Genomic DNA, 15,927 nt, shown 5'->3' with positions numbered 1-15,927 from the left:
GATCAAAAACGCATGAGAATGGCCATATCGGAACAATGTTTGGCCCGTTTTAGGAGAAACGAGCAATATTTTTTGCGCCGGTTTGTGAGCACAGATGAAACTTGGATGCATTGCTATACCCCAGAGACAAAGCAACAGTCAAAGCAGTGGAAACATGCTGATTCTCCGCCACCAAAGAAAGCAAAGACCATTCCTTCGGCGGGAAAGGTCATGGTATCAGTGTTCTGGGACGCGAAAGGGATTCTGTTTGCGAATTATCTCCGCATTGGGCAAACAATGACTGGAGAACACTATGCTAACCTCCTGGAAAAATTGCAAAAAAAGATACGCGAGGAAAAGCCACTGGGAAGATGTGCTATGTCATAAAATTCCGTCGTCCCATAACATAGCAAGAGGTCGCAATTACGATGCACGGAACATGCAAAAGACTAACTATAACCCTGTAAACGGCTGGTAAGGTCATTTCCAAGGTCGAAAAGCAAAGTCACTGAACATCCAATAGGTTCATGCCTAGAAAAGGACTGTAGTGTCTAAATCAATCTTCGTGTTGACGACAGCTTAATCCTTTTTACCTCTTGGAGCAGGCATATTAATAAGACTAACTATCTAAACAAACTGGGAATGCTTACACTGAGATCGTTGTACATCTCGACTTGTTGCTGATAACCAGTACTTGTCTAAAAGAAACGGCAGCATCCGTTTAGTGGACACAAGACACAGGGGGTATCTATATGTTACGAGAATCTTTTGTAATTACTATTTGTAAAAGTACGTACAACATTCCGAAAATTAAATAGGCTTTTACGGTCCTGTTAGGAACAAACTGAAATTGCGTGCTTTTCTCTCGGCATTTCTCCTGGTCCTATGGAGAACACTAGTGGCCAACTTAACCGTGTATTGTAAGAGTCGGAGTGTACAATAATTTATATCGATTTAATCGTGTTATAATAATTGCAAAAATTAGGAAAGTACTATTCACGTGTGAATATTGTAGGTCCGCCTATTGAATTAACGTTATTGTAAATCACAGGGAGCACCGAAAATAAAGACACGGCGGAACGCCTAAAAAACCCAAAGAGAAAATTGCTATCGTATTTTGCACGCTTTCACTCTGCAGATATTGCAGCTAAGGCGAAAAAAATGTTCGTTCTACAGAACCGTGCACTAAGAATATTGTGTAAAGTTGATAATCGAACATCTTGCAGAAGCCTCTTCAAGGAGCTAAGGATTTCTATACTCATATGCTGATACATATACTCCCTACTGGTATCTGTGATGCATAACAAAAGTGAATTTAGGATGAACTCAGTATCACAGTAATAACAGTACTAGAAGTGATAATTTCCATATAGACTTTGCAACCCTGTCTAGGGTTCTGAATGGAGTTTTATATTCTGGTGCAAAACCCTGTAACAGTTTTTCAGACGACATATGGCACGGAATCGAAAATCCCAAATGTTTAAAATCAATTTCAAAAAATACCTTATTACTCACCCCTTTTACAATACACAGAAATACCAGGACTCATGGATGTAAATGCCGTTTAATACTAATATTTTTCAGTAGCTAGATATTGATTTTTCCATGATATATGCGGCTAGTAGCGGTCCCTGAAAAATTAAAATGTTTTGAGTGAAGTATGAGACAGTAATCGGAGCAGCTGAGTACAATAGGAGGGCAGCAATGACTTTCTTTTTTTTTTAAACCAGCTGCTTTTGTCCTAATCTACATATATAATGTAATTTGGAAGAGATTGCCATAATTATACGTTTGAGTAGGTCAGCGCTAGTCATTATGTGTTGTTAGTATACTTTACAGACTTCAGTTTAACATCACTGGTTCCCAATGCTGTAGTTGGCTCGAAAGTTGTTCCCAGAAACACTTATCCCGGACCATGTCTACACAAATTTTATCGCAATTAACAATCAAGGAATTCGTTAAGTGGAAGGAAACGCCTGCTTTCCCATGGCTACAGTGTAACAGCAACACTAAGGCACAAGTTTGAACTCCACTTCCGATAGAGGGATGAAACAGAGCTAGTACCTGCATTTGCGGGGTTGAGTATGTACTGGTTGCAGAATAAGAAAAAAACATGCTTCCGAAATTTTTTACTGAGAACTCTTAAAACTTTTTAAATTAAAGAAATTTTATTAACATTCTACTTCTTTATTCTTCATGTCTACATATTTATTTCTCAAAATAGCCACCCTGACGATGAACACATTTCTCCCAATTAGAGTCCAGTTTGTTCATACCGTCGCAACCTTACCACTGTTTGGACCCCCTTCATCACAATCAAAGTGGGAGTCCTCGAAGCGGTTCTGTAAGTTTAGAAAACAGATGAAAAACGGTTTGGGCCAAGTCGGGACTGGATGTATGTTGATCGATGACAGTGAACCCAAGGCGTCGGATTGTTGCTGACGTAGCAGCGCTCTTGTGTAGTCTGGCATTTTCTACATCCACATCCATACTCCGCAAGCCTCATGACGGTGTGTGGCGGAGGGTACCCTGAGTACCTCTATCGGTTCTCCCTTCTACTCCAGTCTCGTATTGTTCGTGGAAAGAAGGATTGTGGGTATGCTTCTGTGTGGGCTCTAATCTCTCTGATTGTATCCTCATGGTCTCTTCGCGAGATATACGTAGGAGGGAGCAATATACTGCTTGACTCTTCGGTGAAGGTATGTTCTCGAAACTTCAACAAAAGCCCAAACCGAGCTACTGAGCGTCTCTCCTGCAGAGTCTTCCACTGGAGTTTATCTATCATCTCCGTAACGCTTTCGCGATTACTAAATGATCCTGTAACGAAGCGCGCTGCTCTCCGTTGGATCTACTCTATCTCTTCTATAAACCCTATCTGGTACGGATTCCACACTGTTGAGCAGTATTCCAGCAGTGGGCATTTCCTTAGGATTCTTCCAATGAATCTCAGTCTCGCATCTGCTTTACCGACGATCAACTTTATATGATCATTCCATTTTAAATCACTCCTAATGCGTACTCCCAGATAATTTATGGAATTAACTGCTTCCAGTTGCTGACCTGCTATTTTGTAGCTAAATGATAAGGGATCTAAATGATAAGGGATCTATGTATTCGCAGCACATTACACTTGTCTACATTGAGATTCAATTGCCATTCCCTGCACCATGCGTCAATTCGCTGCAGATCCTCTTGCATTTCAGCACAATTTTTCATTGTTGCAAGCTCTCGATACACCACACCATCATTTGCAAAAAGGCTCAGTGAACTTCCGATGTCATCCACCAGGTCATTTATGTATATTGTGAATAGCAACCGTCCTATGACACTCCCCTACGGCACACCTGAAATCACTCTTACTTCGGAAGACTCCTCTCCATTGAGAATGACATGCAGCGTTCTGTTATCTAGCATCTCCTCAATCCAATCACACAATTGGTCTGATAGTCCGTATGCTCTTACTTTGTTCTGTGGGGAACCGCATCGAACGCCTTGCGGAAGTCAAGAAACAAGTCGTCTACCTGGGAACCCGTGTCTATGGCCCTCTGAGTCTCGTGTACGAATAGCGCGAGCTGGGTTTCACACGACCGTCTTTTTCGAAACCCATGCTGATTCCTACAGAGCAGATATCCAGTCTCCAGAAAAGTCATTATACTCGAACATAATACGTGTTCCAAAATTCTACAACTGATCGACGTTAGAGATATAGGTCTATAGTTCTGCACATCTGATCGACGTCCCATCTTGAAAACGGGGATGACCTGTGCCCTTTTCCAATCCTTTGGAACGCTTCGCTCTTCTACAGACCTACGGTACACCGCTGCAAGAAGGGGGCAAGTTCCTTCGCGTACTCTGTGTAAAATCGAACTGGTATCCCATCAGGTCCAGCGGCCTTTCCTCTTTTGAGCGATTTTAATTGTTTCTCTATCCCTCTGTCGTCTATTTCGATATCTACCATTTTTTTATCTGTGCGACAATCTAGAGAAGGAACTACAGTGCAGTCGTTGATGATGTGAACGAGCTCTCGAATTCCTGTGTTGATATCAATGGAATCCCTCTTGAAATTAGAGAGACATAATAAGCTGCTTTCAATTTTTTGGGTCGTGTTATTACAATCGGTAACATGATATACATCAGAATCGCCTTTACGAACTTGTGTTAAAACTGAAATAAATGGGTGCAGATCTGTCATAAGATGCACTGAAAAGTATCTTTTTTTTCTTGACACTATCGAGAAGTTAAAAAAAGGTTCTTCTCAGTGCAACTTATGACGGAGCTATAAATATCTATTTCAATTAGATTCGCTTTTGTTACACCGCCTGTTCTACTGTGGTTCTACTGTGGTTGCGACAGCTTTATTTCTTACTCGGCTGTATTTTTTCGCTGTATTGCTATCGAGGAACATTCTCCTTAACAGGTGACTCGTATGGTCACAGTGGCAAATTGTGTTTTAAAATAAACCATGTAAATAAGAATACAGCATTTATCAACTCGTCACTTCCACTTTTAACACCAAATTCCAGTTTTTTATTGTAATGCACACATGTTACATTTTCTCGGTGCTTTTTTGTTTTCATATGTTTTGAAATATCGTTTTCTACCTTCATGTGAGTTAAAAATGTCACGTTGGCAAAAGGTACAAAACGCCAACTATGGGCCTTTCCTAAACTAGATAATGCATGGAAACTTTTCCGAATATTGTTCAAGAAAACAGTGTTATATATTTTTTGCCATAATGAGAAACAAAACATCGAATCAAAATACTGCGAATATGACGAATAAGCTACACGTGAAATAACTGTTTACAGAAAAATAAAGCCTTTCAGTGATTCAGATAACAAAATGACACTCTTAATCATTCACTCTAAAGATTTATAGCGATTATAAAGACGTCGAATAATAAGTGACTTCACTCAAGCACATTGACAACACACAAACAGAAGTCCCAACAGGGTACAACACTGAGCAGTACGAGTAAACATCTACAAAATGCGCGGGAATGAGGAAAGATGACAAGCGATATACCGATAGCGGACGTCTTCCTAATTTTCATAAACTTCTGTATGTACATCGATTAAAGCAACTAAAGGGCGAAAAAAAACAGTAATGACAGGTTTTGACGATAATTAGCTAAAAATCGGGTGAAATAATGGAATAATCAGGAGGCGGGAGACCCCCTCAATAAATCAGGAGACTTTGCAGATATGCTTTGGTAATACACGAGCCTTTAACAATATAATGAATGAGGAGCTATGGCACAAGCTGAATTTTCTGATTGCCAAACTATCAAATTACGAAGTACAAGCCTACATGGCCGACAGACAACGAAGAAGTGGCCATAGGCTACGTCACGACAGTGAGACACACCGTGGCAGAACACGCAACTACAACGACTTTCTCGGAGCAGCGAAGAGGTGACCCTTGGGTTGGACCAGAAGGGATTCCTGAGACCGTGACAGCCATCGCCCGGTTTCTGCACGTTGGGTGGCATAGCAGAGGTGTCTTTGTGAATCTTGAGTTGTGCCTCAGCGCACCAGCATCCAGAAGACAAAATGTGGAAATATAGTTTTGCTTCTCACACCAAGTACAGCAGGGTAGTGTAGTTTAGTACTATAAAATATAGCGTTATCCATTACAGTATTTAGTCTAGAACCATAAATTACAATATGTGTTTTGTAGCAATGTATTATCGTGTATTACATGGGCTCCCAAATTTTCCTCTGGCAGCACCTTTTGAGAATCGTGGCACTTTGATGGAATACCATGCTTATTTTGAAGGTAAATAAAATTTTTGAAAATGGAAAAGATTTGTTTTACTCAGTGGTTACTTCAGTTTTAAATCATAACTAATAACACTAAAACAATAATAAAATTTTAAAAACATATTTAGTATCGTCGAAATGTCGGAAAATAAAACGCCATATTATTAATAGTCTTCCGCAGAGCACTTACGCACTTCTTGCAGAATCCAGCGCTCCGCGCGAAACACACTTTGGGAAACACTGGTATAGTGGACCAGTAGCATATGCCTACTGGATTCCAGGTGAGCATGTATTTGTGCGCCAAATGGTCGAAGCGTGGTACGTAGCTTATTTATTTATTTTTCTGGCTAGATATTTTATGCGGGTTTTTACCCTTAAACACCGTAATGTTGATTAGTCTAACACATTTGACATTTTATGCTTTATATTCATATATGACAATTCATGTTTTGGTCTGTTCCTGTATCTGAATAACATACCAAAAGAAAATAGCAAATAAATAAATAAACATACGTAGTGCATAGGCAAACAGTGTCCGAGGAGTCCCGTACCCATCATGACTTACAATTCGGGAATAAATAGTCCTTTTTTTGGAATTCATTCGCAAAATAGAAGTTGAATTTCCAGCAACGCGGTGCACGGTGGATGGTCACACCGAAAAGATCTGAAAATTAAAGGATTTCAACCGACGTTTGTGAATGAATATTCTGTCAACGGGAGGGAGCAGCAAGTTGCAGTCTTCAGTGACTGTTGGCAAATTTCCAAATTGCATGTGTCGCTCAAGACTGTCATTTCCTGATGAGTGTGCGGTGCATCGCAGTTCACTTTGGAGGAATGTGGTTTACTTACTATGAGGAAACTCCTCATTATGTGCGAGGGTTGGAAAGGAACTCGCCTGATGGTATGATATTATCTGATATGTCATTACGATACTTGTTCTGACTTTTTTTTTATGGTAACGTAAATGAAAAGTCTAATAAAAGCTTGTAGAAAACGCAGTTAATTTCTCAGCTCTAAGGTACGAGACTCATGGATCAAGTGTGTGGTTACACCAGGACAGAGCATAAGCACACATTTCTATTCGGGAGCGTTAATTCCTAGACGTACAATATCGAGGCTGCTGGGTTGGGCGTGATTTAGCCGCTACGAAGACCGGACGTTGCCAGGCCAGACAACTCATCGCGGGAAATAATCAAGTTCCAGTTGGCTCAATGTCGCTACAAAATTAAAGAAGAATTGCGCAAGAGTGTTAGGAAGCCATTCGCACCACAACTCCTGACATGCTTCGCAAGATGTCAAAGACACAGGCACGCACTGATCTCTGTGTAAGATACGGCGGTGTGCATGCAGATCCGCTGGATGCACAGATTGTATATTATGTACTCCAATATACCATGCACTGACCCGCCCGTATAGCCGTAAGCGTTAGCTCGCTGCTTCCGGGATACGAGGATGTGCGCTGCCCATGGATCGAATCCGCTCGCCGGATTACCCAGCATGTTGCCCAGTGTGGATTCTCGCCACGGCGGCTCATGCAGTGGTTAGCAAGTGCCAAACAGACAAGATGCTGTTCCTCGTGGACCTGTGGCAGGAGTATAAGAAGACAAAACAACAACGCCAATACCACCAAAAGTTCCAGGGATTCCTGCAGATCCTGCAGACACGTCCTTCAGATACGCCCTTCGCAAACCGTGACCGCCACCCTCCCAAAACATCCACCCCCTCGCCGTCGCCGACGTCGCCCTCCAAACTTTCCAAAGCCGCATAACTTCAAGAGCAGTGCCGAGTGATCAAAGTGTGCCGAGTGTGAAGTGATAGTGTTTTCAGTCTCAAAGCAATTTGAAAATTCTCAAAAGTGATCCAGCAGTGTATTTCTGTACAACATACGTATAACAGCGAGATATGTCACAATACAGAGTATGTAAAACGTACTTCCCTATATAAGACCTGAGTATGCCCTCTCTTTCTCTCTCTCTCGCTCCTCCTTACAAAAAATTAAATTATAAGAGTGTCACAATATACACATCATTGACACACTGATATCCACTAAATGTGTTTCGTATGCTCAAATGTAATATGGCCTCAGTATGTGCTCAGCTCATGTATCTTATTGCCTAACATAATGTTACGTTGTCCGCTTAACTGTTAGCCGGCCGCCGTGGCCGAGCGATGCAGGCACGGTAGCTCAGTGTGTTCGGTCAGAGGGTTAGCTGCCCTCTGTAATAAAAAAAGAACTGAGTTAGTGGATCAACGATGAACTTAAACGGGTGTCTTACGACGTCCGTCCCGAGCAGATGCAACGAACGAAAACGAACAAAATGAAATGTTAAAAAAAAGGAAAAGATAAAGGTTCTAGGCGCTTCAGTCCAGAACCACGCTGTTGCTACGATCACAGGTTCGAATCCTGGATGTGTGTGATGTCCTTATGTTAGCTAGGTTGAAGTAGTTCTAAGTTCTAGGGGACTGATGACCATAGATGTTAAGTCTCATAGTGCTCAGAGCCATTTTTGAAGTAGTTATAAGTCTAGGGGACTGATGGCCTCAGATGTTAAGTTCCATATTGCTTAGAGCCATTTGAAGACTTGAACCTTAACTGTTCATATATATGCCCTTCATATTCATTTTTAATGTGTTATAAATTGTATTAATTTTTTTTGTCCTTATCGCTGTTGTAATTCTCTCTCTCTCTTTCTTGCCCCCCGTAAAAAAAGTTACTAACATGTCACATTATATATCACTGACATACTGGCATCCATTAAATGTGTTTGTGTGCCAAAATGTAACATCTTCCCAGCTCATGTTTCGCATGTATGCTTCATTGCCTTACATAATGTAACGTTTTCCCTTTAGTTACTCATACATAAGCCCTTTCATATGTATTTCCTTTTAAATTGTTTCAGATTTCTTAATCACTATCTTGATGCTATGTCAAGTAATTAGCTAACATAATACTTACACTAAAATGACTGTGATAAAAAATAGCAAAACTGATATTACGGCAATACACCAAAACCTAGAAGCCTTTAATATAACTAAATCAAGACTCCACTAACAATAAACGAAAATAACAGAAAACAATGTAAAAACTCTATGCAAGACAACTGGAAAATTAAGAACATAGGTGTGCTTTGTTGATAAATATTCGAAAAAGTGTTGATTTCCTGTTCGAAAATAGATGAAAACATAACTGCCAAAACGCACACACATGCTTTTTGGCAGTTTTCCATATCTGCAAAATGAATGTAAAATGTAAATGAATTCCAGTGTTTTCCTTGTCTAATAGCAATGACATTGTTATTAGAGCCTCCACTGCATTGTACATATATACATGTAAATGTAGGTGAAAACAAAAGCCATTAATAAAGAAAAAAATTATACAGAATGTAAGGGTTAGTGTCAGCATTCTACTTCATTCTATGGCGCTGACCACATGACGGCCGAATATATATATATATATATATATATATATATATATATATATATATATATATATATATATATGTGTGTGTGTGTGTGTGTGTGTGTGTGTGTAAGCAGTGACCAATGAAGCAATATAAATAAATAGTATACCAAAACTTTTGAGATTAGCGGTTAACTTGTTTATAAACATTTAGTCACAGAAAAGACAATTGAACACAACACAGAAACCATTTGTCAACCAAACACGCTTGTAATGATACGGCTGATTTAACTTGACAATTATTTTCTCATTCGTATTAAGCTGACAAGTCTAACAACACTGTGTAAATGTTCTGTGGATGAATTAACTAACTAGAACCGTAGAGAAAAAGCTATGTGTTTCTGACTCCTACCATTTCATTGGGAAGGGAGTAGCTTGTTTCCATCTCGTTTATTGCCCTTCTACTTAGTAAAAAAAAAATAATATTTCGCACTCTGTATACTATACAGCGTGGCCAGAGTAACGTGAGCACATCTAAAACTTCAAAACATTGGAACAAGATTTATTGCTTGTTGTAGTTTACAGAGAAACTTGTCGCACGAGAATGGAAGGAAGTGCCAAATGTTCAAATGTGTGTGAAATCTCATGGGACTTAACTGCTAAGGTCATCAGTCCCTCAGCTTACACACTACTTAACCTAAATTACCCTAAGGACACACACACACACACACACACAGGCCCGAGGGAGGAGTCGAACCTCCACCGGGACCAGCCGCACAGTCCATGACTGCAGCGCTCAAGACCGCTCGGCTAATCCCGCGCAGCGAAGGAAGTGCCACGTAAGTGGGCAGTTTGCTCGCAAAGTGCAGTTTCCGCACATGCCCTCCATCACCGTTGATGACGTATCAATAGGGGTGAAAACTTAGTCTTCATATTTAGCACATCTCTCCTGCACCCCACTCTGTCCCCCATGCACCTCTTTCTGCCGACATGCTTCGGTACAGACTTTGACAAGCATCTAAACACTGTATTTCTATTCAAAGAGGCTTAAAAAATACGCAGAATCATCGAAAAGACATAGTTTTTTCAATACCTCGCCAGATAAAAATATTACATGTAATAACAATACAGAAAATTACTCGTCACATTGCGCGCTATCAGTTGGACATACCTTGTGTCAATATTTTTTCTTATTTTTTGTTTAGCATTTGCTACATACTGTAGCACACCATAAAGCGAGCCTTGTTACCCAACGTTTCAGTAAAGGAAGTACTCAGTTACTAACATTATTATATCTATAAACTACATACCGTTGAACATCCCAGACTGTGTATGGACACTTTCGCTTGTCTGACCTTATTCGTTACATAAATATAAAACACATATTTCCGTGGTGCAACATCGGTATTTAATTTCCCAACGCGTTTCGCCTTGCATACGAAAGGCAGGATCAATGGGTGTTCTGAGAAACCAAACAAATCTGTGTTTATATTAATTATTGATTTAAAAAATAGTCTGGACAAGCAAAAAATAAATGGTGAATAATATAATTTAAGAATAAAGCTATATACTCTTCCAGAACATCCATTGAAGATGCCTTACATACGCAGAGTACATAAAAAGTTGAGAGAGACTAAATTGTGGAGTGAGTTATGAAAAATTTGCATATTATTTTATAATACAAGTAAATTGTTTACAAATAACAAACTGGGCACACCAAACGATGTTTGATTCCTGATTTATTCGTTCATATTTATAACATGCGAAGAAGGGAAGATAATTTATCCAGCAAACAATGGAAATGTAATTTGAAGCGAAACTATTCATATCGACAAATGGTCTATTTAAAATTGTTTGCGTGACAGAATACCTTAATACGCACCGGTTTTTTTCGATTGTAGCATTTTTGTATACAGAAACTTCTGCCCTCACAAAAGTAAATAAACATTCGCTAAGAGAAGCAATATTTGTGAACTGCAATAATTTCATTGTCAACTGCTGAAAAAATGTTATGACAGATAGTAAATATGCAACAAATTACATAAATAATAATCACCACACACAAAAGGAACCATTTCATGATGATAATACAAGGAAATATTCAAAATAGACTTTGTGTCTATATGAATTCTTTTTCTTCGAGTGATGATTTCTCTCACATCCAATGTAGCAATATTTCCTTCGCTGTCATCCTGTACGATCTGTCTCGAATAAACTCATGGTCTCAGTTGTGTTAGGGGTATAAACCTATTCGTGAAGTGTTGTGGGTGTCCATGTTACGTAGTAGAATATGTAGTACCTGAATTCTGTTATTGAAAAATAGTGTTAACTTCTACAAATTCACGCCTTACAACTTTCTGTATGACTTCTTTATTATGCGAGACACACTTCCCGTTTATTCCTGGCTAAAATTTGGTTAGCACAGCGACAAACATAACATCGCATCAACATCTTCACGCAGTTCTCTGCTGTCCTGTACACCGAACTGACAATAGTAAAGCACGATTTGTAATCTCAAGGACTGCGTGGCACTGAAAAGGTTTTGTTTTGATTTTTTCTAAGGGTCCGTACGTATTCCTTTTTTATCCCTTAAGACTTTAATGCTAATATTGCACAAGGGTTATAGCAATGAAACTGCGCTATTCAGTGTAATACTTAACAGCGCATGACACACGTCAAACAGCCATATTCTTAGGATGAGAATAAAAGACTCCGCAACATAAAAACAATAAGTACCTTTCAGAGTTGCAGCTTCGTTGGCGATCAACACCAGTGCAGACTGCTAGCAAGTGTTGCGTCTTGAGATTCCCGACAGCTTGCGCGCGTGGATGTGACAAACCCCGATCGCTGCGCGCACACGCTCTGTCGACTTCTGGGAATTCGACTGGGGGGTAGGGAGCGCTGCCGACGCAGCTACGCAGCTAAGCCAGACTGCTTGCTGCTGATTGGCCAATCAGGTAACACAGGCAAGGCGGTGGCGGGCCTGTCTTCTGCAAGCAGCCACCGCGTTTCTTTTTTCTTTCTTTGAGTTGTTTTTTGTTTTTCTTCTTCATATATTGATAACAGCTTAACACGCCATTACATCCAGATCACTAGTAAAGAGCGAAGTTCACTAGCTTTTACCTGACAATGACGAAAAAGGGAAAAATCGTGAACAGCCACTGTCTTTTACTCTCCCAATGCATACAACGCGACTCGGAGCCAGCGTTTCGTCCTCTGGTGATGAACTAATGTTGTGGTCTTACGTATACAGTCGCGCCAGAACTTATTAAATGCTACTGTAGACTTTTAGTGACGAAAGTGAATGGCATTTCGGACTGAATAACAGGAAGGCAGAAGTGACAGGAACGGAAGCAGGAGAAATACGAGAATGGATTGTATAATTTACTTCTCGTGGAAACGACCGGATCTAAGAACGTGGCACCGTCTCCCTTCCCTGATGCTCAGTTTTCCACCCGCGTACCATCCTCACAGTAAGGTCTAAATGCCATTTTTTTCTAACTCTAATTGTTTACAACTCTTTGAGCCGGTTCTCGCAACTCTCGTCTCCAACCCTCTCGATGCTTGGATAAATCTTCTTTCTCACTTCTTCGTTGCATGTCCTCCTCCACTCGATTTTTCCATCCTGCACAGGATCTTCCTCTTTTTCTCTTGCACGGAGTTTGCCAGCATAGTACTTTTCGGCCATCGTTCATCCCTTAATCTCATCACATGTCCATACCATTTCACACGCCGTTTTTTCTACCTCTTTGGTGATACACGTGGGAATTTTCATTCGCTGCCTGATTTCTTTATTTGGGCTCTTCCCTCGCCTTGGAACTCTACAACTTTTTCTCAAAATGTCCATTTGCACTGCGGTACTTCAAGTCTCCTTCAGTCTTGTTTTATCATTTCGCGTGTTTCCGCTCCCTATAAACAAATGCTATCTATTACTGATTCGTATCACTTTTTTTTGTCTTTTGCTTAAACTCATCTGATAAAGGAAGCATTCAGCTTATTGATTGCTTATTTAGCTTGTATTATCCTCTGCGCTGTTTCTTGTTAACTGGAACCATGATACTATACATGGCACTATAACAACCAGATATTAATACTCTTGTTATGCCTCAGTAGTTTTTCCGATTATGATTATGTCATGTTGTTTACGTCCTACACAGATATTTTGTTTTAGGAAAATTTAATTGTTTTTTAGCCTTATTGTTTGTTTTAAGTGCTATAGAACACCCTTGTCTAAGACTCTGATTAGCCACGTGGCCTAGCCGAGAGGTCTCAGCCGCCTTGTCACGGTTCCCTCGTCAGAGGTCTGAGTCCTCCCTCGGACATGGTTGTGAGTGCCGTTCTTAGTGTAATTTAGTTTAAGTTAGATTAAGTAGTGTGTAATCTTAGGGACCGATGACCTTAGTAGTTTGGTTCCTAAGACTCGTATTTAGCCGGGAGAATTCGTTTCCTATCTTAAATCCCGTCTGCAGTCCTTCGCAATTTTTTTTTTTTAACTGCAGCAACGTTACGTAACGTAAATGAGTGAAACAGTGCCTCAAAATCTGATTCAGCATTTCATCTTCATAACCTCCACTTTTAGGGATAGACGTCTTCATGGGTCAGGTTTTATTTGTGCCATTCGTTTTGGGTCTTGCAAGACATATTTTTGCTTGTGGTACATATTTCATGGCTGTTTGTTTAACATATTTTTATGTTATATCGTCGATACTGGGCGAGAAGAGGCGTTCACCTCCTGTGTAAACATAAAAAAGGATATGGATAGATAGTAAACAACCTTATTGTTGTTTTCTTTCCTGGCTTCATATTTATCATTATTGCTTGCAAAATATTCTCTGTAACTACGTCTGCTTCGCTCAACGAGAGACGAAGAAGATCTACATTCCGATTTTTATCATTTGTTCCGTCAGAGAAAGTCAGCTACTATGATTTCTCTGGGTAAAAATAACGCAGATGACTAAATTATCGTGTCTAATTGTCAACGATAACTAACTGAATTACACTAGAATGATAATAAAAATAAGAACCGATCGATTCCTGCTGCTGAGGGAGGAGATACGTCAGGTATTGAAGCACCCACCAACAGTGCCAACGATCTATAGATACGATCTCATTGTAGGCACTAGCGAGCGAGGTGGCCCAGTGGTTAGCACACTGGACTCGCATTCGGGAGGACGACGGTTCAAAGCCGCGTCCGGCCATCCTGATTTAGGTTTCCCGTGATTTCCGTAAATCGCTCCAGCCAAATGGCGGGATGGTTCCTTTGAAAGGACACGGCCGATTTCCTTCCTCATCCTTCACACAATCTACATCTACGTGGTCACTCTGCAATTCACGCTTAAACTGCCTGGCGGAGTTTTCATCGAACCATTTTCATACTGCTTCTCTACCATTCCATCTCGAATGGCGCGTGGGACAGCTAAATCTTTCCGTTCGAGCTCTGATTTCTCTTATTTTATTATGATGGTCATTTCTCCCTACGTAGGTGGATGTCAACAGAATATTCACGCATTCGGAAGAGAAAGTTGGTGATTGAAATTTCGTAAATAGAGCTCGCCGCAAAGAAAACCGCCTTTGTTTCAGTGACTGCCACCCCAACTCGCGTATCATATCAGTCACACTCTCACCTCTACTGCGCGACAACACGAAACGAGCTGCCCTTCTTTGCACTTTTTCAATGTCCTCCGTCAATCCTACCTGGTAAGGATCCCATACTGCGCAGCAATATTCCAGCAGAGGACGGACAAGTGTAATGTAGACTGTCTCTTTAGTGGGTTTGTCGCATATTCTACATGTTCTACCAACAAAAGGCAGTCTTTGTTTCGTTTTCCCCACAACATTATCTACGTCGTCTTTCCAATTTAAGTTGCTCGTAATTGAAATTCCTACGTATTTATTCGAATTGACAGCCCTTAGATTTGTTCGATTCATCGTATATCCAAAGTTTATCGGATTTCTTTTAGTACCCGTGTGGATCACCTCGCACTTTTCGTTGTTTAGTGCTAATTGCCACTTTTCGCACCGTGCAGAAATTCTCTCTAGATCATTTTGTAATTGGAATTGATTGTCTGATGATTTTACTAGACGGTAAATTACAGCGTCATCTGCAAACAATCAAAGGGGGCTGTTCAGATTATCACATAGATCATTTATATAAATCAGGAACAGCAGAGGGCCTGTGACACTACCTTGCGGAACGCCAGATATCACTTCTGTTCTACTCTATGATTTACAGTCTATCACTACGAACTGTGACCTCTCTGAGAGGAAATCACGAATCCAGTCACACAACTGAGACGATACTCCATATGCACGCAATTTGATTAATAGTCGCTTGTGAGGAACGAGCTTGTACTCTGTCTCTAATGACCTCGATGTCGGCAGGACGATAAACCCAATCTTCCTCCCTTCATTGCAGGCACTGTCATGTTTTATTCCTCTTTTTCACAACTCTATCCTTCATTGTACTATGACCATAGGCGTCCGGAAGGGGAGGGGGCTGGGAGCAGGAGGGGACACTCAACCTCCCCTTTCTTTGGAATCTGGAGTACGGACTGATTACAGAATTCTCAAACTCTTCTAGAAGTGATTTCCTGTGATTCCATTAGAAGTCTCGTTTAGCCATTTTCACATTATGTTGTGGCACAAGTCTCGATACTGACCAACCCCAAAATGTCAATTTTCGAGGCGTTTCACTTCGAAACTGTAAATAATACGTTTGCACCAACGTACGATGGTAATACCAAAAGTAAGGTCTCCTATTGCTTTATAAATACATAGACCTATTTA

At 40.4% G+C, this 15,927-nt stretch overlaps 1 protein-coding gene across 2 annotated transcripts in view; it reads right to left on the bottom strand.

The window, feature by feature from the left end:
• Positions 1 to 12,131, bottom strand: part of LOC126336376 (caskin-2-like) — a 186,281-nt gene extending 174,150 nt beyond the window's left edge. Inside the window, exon 1 of one of the 2 annotated variants that reach the window (XM_049999989.1) lies at positions 11,878 to 12,131. The gene's annotated coding sequence lies outside the window, so the exon portion shown is untranslated. The remainder of the gene's footprint in view (positions 1 to 11,877) is intronic. The other variant, XM_049999990.1, reaches the window with a different exon arrangement.
• Between the last annotated feature and the right edge of the window lie 3,796 nt (positions 12,132 to 15,927).

The sequence above is a fragment of the Schistocerca gregaria genome, chromosome 2 (assembly GCF_023897955.1).
Source record: "Schistocerca gregaria isolate iqSchGreg1 chromosome 2, iqSchGreg1.2, whole genome shotgun sequence".
Taxonomy (NCBI): domain Eukaryota; kingdom Metazoa; phylum Arthropoda; class Insecta; order Orthoptera; family Acrididae; genus Schistocerca; species Schistocerca gregaria.
The sequence above is the reverse complement of the archived record's forward strand: the minus strand, read 5'-3'. Positions and strand labels throughout refer to the sequence as shown.